We start from the raw sequence: 6,194 nt of genomic DNA, 5'->3' as shown, positions 1-6,194 counted from the left end.
TCTACGTGCACGAACCATGAAGGAGGATCGTGAAGCCAAAAATCCGGCAATTTAAGCGCCACAGCAAACGCAGCCATCGGCGGAGGTGAAAGTCCGGCGGCAGCCGATGCTTCCAGGCCGGAGCTGGCATGTTCGCTACAGGGGTCACCAATGTGGAGGTATGTAATAACGACAGGAGAGGTCTCTGTGTCTCACTCCAACTTTATTAACTGACTCTCAGAACTTCACATATATTGAGCGCCAAAATCTCCACCCCAATACTTCCGTTCAACTTGGGTGTGAGTGGAGCCACCTGGTGGTCCGCCACAATATCACATAAAAAACTGAAAAGAACAAAGAGAAAAGTTGCATTGATCCTGCAAGATTGGACTTTCTCTCACAGATTTTATTGTGTTCATACTGTACTTTCCTGGTTTTCTAGTCAGACAGCTCTACAAGCACAAAACAATACACACATCACCTATTAAAATTAATGTAAACCAGCTTTCCCATTTAAGCTATGTTATAAACTTTTCTCATGATGGCCGCTGTCCTGATTTTATGAGACTTTTCTGGAATTTTGGTCATACCTGTGTGCTAAATGAAAGTTTAAATTCATATAAAGCTAAAGCTGCTTATAGCAAACACATCTTTAGAGGTCTAGGCTGGTGAGGTACCTAACCTACAAGATTTGTAGAAAGTTTGTTTTCAAACTGCCAACTTTCTGTTAGGTGGAAATAATATCTTAAACAGAGATCGGATAGGTGATAAAAGGACATTCTGTAGCCATGTACAGTACAAAAATCCAGTTCCATCACTGGTGAGAAAATCTTGGATTGATCCAGAAGGAGAACTCTCAAAAATATCCTGAGTGTCTGTAGCTCAAGTAGTAGAGCAGGATATCTACTTATTGGAAGGTTGGTGGTTTGCCAGATATCATGCCAAATATCATTGGGTAAAATACATCCATTGGAGTGTGAATGTTAGAAAACACTTAAGCATAAAAAAGCACCCACTGAGTGGGTGAATGATGCAGGTTGCATAAAGCACGTTGAGTGCTCAGTTAGAGTAAAAAAGCGCTGTATAAGAACCAGTTCATTTAAAACTTACCTCACACAAAAAACCTTCAATAGAAGTTTTTTCAATAACTCTTTTTAAATCATTTTTTTGGGGTTTCTGAGTTTTCAAGGAAATCCTTTAGTCCTGCAGCTTCTATTGCCAATCATCTCTGGTGTCTCCCTGATGGAGTTTTGATTTGTTTTTGGCCTTTATAATCATTATAGAGGTGGTGGCTGAGGGGTTAGTGCTGTTGCCTCACTGCAAAACGGTCTTGAGGTCATCACAGGTAGAAATCTCCTATCTTTGGGAGAAGTTGCAACACTGAAGATAGTGAGCAAAACATAACCTATTTTCAGGTACAGCAATCGTTTAAAACCTTTTTTCTTAGGATCCTTCCCCATGAGCACAATGTTCATGTTGAGCAAGGTCATTCAGAGCAAAGTTATCCCACTATCCTCTGTCTCCTTCTCCACATTTGCTATTTAGGTGTACACATCAGTAGTTAGACTTATCCTCTTTTCTTCTTCATTTCCTTTCTTTCATCTTGCTCTTTCAATCAACATATATGCCTATCCTTCCTTACTTTGTCCCACATGCATACCGTCCTCTTCACTCATTTTTCTTATTTCTCCCTCCTGCCCACAAAAGTAGATCTCAGGGAGCACCAATCTGAAGCCGTGATCTTTCTCCCTTAGTTTCAACAGTCTCCTTGCTAAGATGCTCTCTCTCTGTCTTCCTCCCCTCATCTTGGATGTCAGAGGAAACTAATTTAAGCTGGAGGTCTGAGCCTTCAGCTCTTTCCAGTCTGTCAAAACAGAACAATTGTTCCAAGATGAAAGGGCAGATTCAAGCCCCAGGATAATAATAAGGATGGAGGGAAGTTTATATATATATATATATATATATAACTTATATGTAACAGAAGACTTATGCTGTATGTGATGTAGTATCACCAGATGTAATTTTAACCTCCAAGAAAGTTCAAGTTTTATAAAAATAAGAAGCTTGATGATAGAAGACAAACAAGTTACATAAAAAGAATAGAATATATTTTTCTAAAACATCACATCTCATTCAGTTGTACTTGCAGGTGCTGGGAGGACAAAAATGCAAGAAGTATTTTAGTCTCAGCTGAATAGTTCATAAACCAGCTTCACGGAGACAGGAGGTTGATGCAATGGAAGAATACAGCCAGTGATTTCTCTGCAAAACTTTTTCAGAGTCATGTTGGCAGTGACATCAATCGGGGACTCCTTGAATTTGGGTGGCATTCCTGTGACCATATTCAGAGCAACAAGATTTCTAATCCTCTGTTGTTTACCAGATATTGTCTACTTTTCAGGTGAAACCTCTGATGAGCCGTGATTACTCTCAAGTTGGCTCCTGTAAAAATAAAATAAGTTATTAATGGAAAAGCATGAAAATGCAGTTTATTGATCCAAAGAATCCATGTGAAGAATGATGCTTTTTTTTTTTTACCCTTAAGACGTGTCAAAAAAGGTGGGCTGAGAGCAAGCCATTTGTTGAAAATTATAAAAATGTATAACCACTTCACAGCTAGTTCCTAATACAGGGTCTCATTCTAAAAGAAGAACCATTACTAGCCAATGTTGAATTCATTTTCAATGAGTCTAAGTAAATGGTTTTCTACAGCCACTTGTTGCTACATTGCAACAAGTAGCTATAGAAAGTCAGTGAAACTAAGGCCACATAACCTCTACATCACAAAGTTGACAGCCATTAATTTATACTACCTTGATCTCTGATGTGATGCTGACTTACATAGGCCTTGGTGATAAATATATTGCGCATCAAGGTTACCTATCCAGCTGAGACCTTAGCATTTAACTACATGTTTCTCAGCTCAAGTTGAGTTTTGGGAGGTGGAAGTGAGGACAGCTGGCAGATGTCAAAGTGCCTTGTCTTGTTTTCTGGTTGTTGTTTTCATCTTTGTCACTGCCTGCTCCCCTGTCTGCTTTTTTCTGTGTTGTTGTTTTTGAACTTTCTCTCTGTCTGCTTTAGATTTTGCTTCTTTAGTGGCATCTTTGGTTTCCTTCCTGCCCTTCTGTTCTTTGTGTGTCTCTGTAGAGTAAACTTTCTCTCATTTCACAACTTTTCTCACCTTGACTGCTGCAAATTAGCCGGCCAATTTTTTTTACTTTCCTAATCATCTTAACCAACTTTAACTCTGCATTTCACTCAAAGAAGAGGACAAAATAAGTGAACTAAGATATCTGGCTATTTAGTGGCTGTTGGGGAAAAGCACATGGATGTCAAAATCTAAACCATTATTACCGCAGAATGTTGTTTTTTTCCCTTCTTGAAGCCAGGTTATTCATCACAAAGTAATTAAAAAGACATTAAACGTCTGCCTTAAAAATAAATTGCTTACGTGGGCTTAGCACAAGATTACAAAACACAGCTAAATCCAGATTGATAGCATTGGAAGGATATCACATAATGTGCTATTTGTTAATAACAATAAAACTGATGTTGCAATGTACTATGTGAAAAAGTAATTGCCTCCTAAACGTAATAACTGGTTGTGCCACCCTTGGCAGCAAGAACTGCAGTCAAGCGTTTGTGATAATGGGTAATGAGTCTTTCATATCCCTGTGGAGGAATTTTGGCCCACTCTTCTCTGCAGAATTGTTGCAGAATTTAGCCATGTTTTCCAGCATTAACAGTCGGATTAAGGTCATACCAAACAATACCTGTCTGATTTGAGTCTACACCTTGACCAGGTCACTCCCAAACCTTCATTTTGTTTTGCTTTTTTCTTTTAGCCATTCAGGACTTGCTGGTGTGTTTCAGATCATTACCCTGCTGCATAACTCAAGTGTGCTTGAGCTTCAGGGAAGGAACTGTTGGCTGGACATTCTCCTTGTAGACTTTTGGTAAAGAGCAGAATTCATGGTTCCATCATTTCAATCAAGTCATCTAGGTCCTGAAGGAGCAAAGGGGCCCCAGACCATCACACTACAACCTCCATGTTTGATTCTTGGTTTGTTTTTTTTATGAAATGGTGTTAGTTTTTTGGCAAATACAAAACTAAACATTGCAGGAATGGCCAGACAGAAGGAGATTACACACGCCATGAGGGCGGTTGCGATGAACAACAGAGAAAGATGCAGACATTGTATACCCATAAGGGGAATTAAAGTGAGTGGAGACACATGGAAGCACAGCTCAAGTGAATCATAACTAACGAGACAAAGGAAGTCAAACTCAAGAACATTCACATAAGACAGGGGACTATAAAAATAAAACAGGAATTAACACACACATGGGGACACAAGGGAGCCCGAAGGTAAACAAACATGGGGACACTGATTACAGGACATGGACACAAGACAGTTAGTCTAGACACAAAGGGGAACAAACACATACAACAAGAACGCTAATGAAATACTGAATTTATGATTAACTAATACAAACCTTAAACTCAAATCCAAGTGAACCAAAAGTCCCAAACAAAGTAAAAACTGTCAAACACCTAGAACCATGATAGTCTCTCATTCTTTTGGAGCATATTTTCCACTATCCACTTTCAAGGCTAACACACACTTATTTCCATAAAGCTATTAAAGTAACGAGTACTGGTTCCCTGTTACAATGAAAAAGTCTTTATATTTTCCCATTTGCTGTGAGTGAAAAATGGCCAAAACATGGCTTGACACTAATCTGAGTGCACATGCATACACACACACACACACACACACACACACACACACACACACACACACACACATGCTCGCACATGAATACACATACACACTCAATGCCTTAGGGTTTATGATGCACCATAGGGTTTTTTTTTTTACAATAGGTGTTTGTGTAAACTGTGTCACAGTATAAAAGGCTGCAGGGGAAGCTCTTTCTTGGTCTGTGGTCTGAGACTGAGGGCAGAAGGGCTGCTCTGAGATGCTTCCTGTGCTAGCATGTGAAAAACCGGTTGAGCTGTTCGTCTTGCTTCGTTAACGGGAATAAGTCTCTAAATCAGCGGGGCCCGTGGAAGCGCCGACCCAACACCAAGTGCAAAGATTTTCACTTTTATACATTTGAAAAAGCAGACACTCCTTTAAAATATAAATGCAAAATATTTCCAACTTCTTATAGAAGTAGAAAAGAAGTAGATATTCTTCAATAATAGAATAAGTAAAATAAGTCATGACTGCCATGGTGCCTGGTGACAGTCCCCTGTCAAAAAGCGTTCTTCAGAGCTGGTGGCGGTTTCCTCGCAGTGCTGTCCTCTCACTGTTAAATGCATACTGATGATAAGATGAGCGCGTGCTTCTTTAGTTTGACAAATGCAGCTTCTGACATCCCATCAGCTTAATTGTACATCTATTTGACCTCAGGTACTTTCAGAACTTACTCTAAATTTCATCGCAATAACAGCATGTGTGTGAACTTCCAAAGCTGTTGTGGGACGCCTATCTGATAAAGTCATGTTTTCTGGTTGCATATACACATGTGAATGTGTCTGTGTGTGTGTGAGAGTGTGTTTCTGTGAAAGGCCAGTATTTACAATGATAAGCCTTTGCTACCCATTGGGCATATTAGAGCTACATCTAGCAGGCAAAATACCTGCGCCACAGGTGTCTCTAATCATCAAAACCCACATTCAGTACACCACACAAGTCAACAGAGCTTTTGCAGTTTTACACACACACACACACACACACACACACACACACACACACACACACACACACACACACAGTCACGTACACACATTGCATTGAATGATTAGGGACACACAAACTCAAATAACTTTGCCTCAAATCATTGCAGACTACAGAAGTGCACACAGGGGAAAACAGCAAAACTGTCTTCTTTCTTTGATTAAAATGAGGGATGTTCCCATACCTGGCTTTAGGAAAACAAAAAATGGACACATTTTTCTTGAATGACCATTAATTAGTTGTTTTGTGTTCAAGCTAAGTTTGTAGCAATTACCAAACCAGGTTTTCTTTTTTCTTTTTTTTTTTCTTTTTTTTTTTTGCCTGTCCCATTTGGCTCTTTTGCCATCAGAATTGTTGTCTAAAGGCAAAGAACGATGCCCAACGGATTTACTTTACCAAATTGACCATCCCAGCCTTGCCATAATGGTCCATTTGATTCACCTTTTATTGTTTATTTTATTTTCACTT

Source organism: Pundamilia nyererei, unplaced genomic scaffold, assembly GCF_000239375.1.
Source record: "Pundamilia nyererei isolate P.nyererei 1_Seehausen unplaced genomic scaffold, PunNye1.0 scaffold00108, whole genome shotgun sequence".
Taxonomy (NCBI): domain Eukaryota; kingdom Metazoa; phylum Chordata; class Actinopteri; order Cichliformes; family Cichlidae; genus Pundamilia; species Pundamilia nyererei.
Note: the sequence above shows the minus strand (reverse complement) of the source record.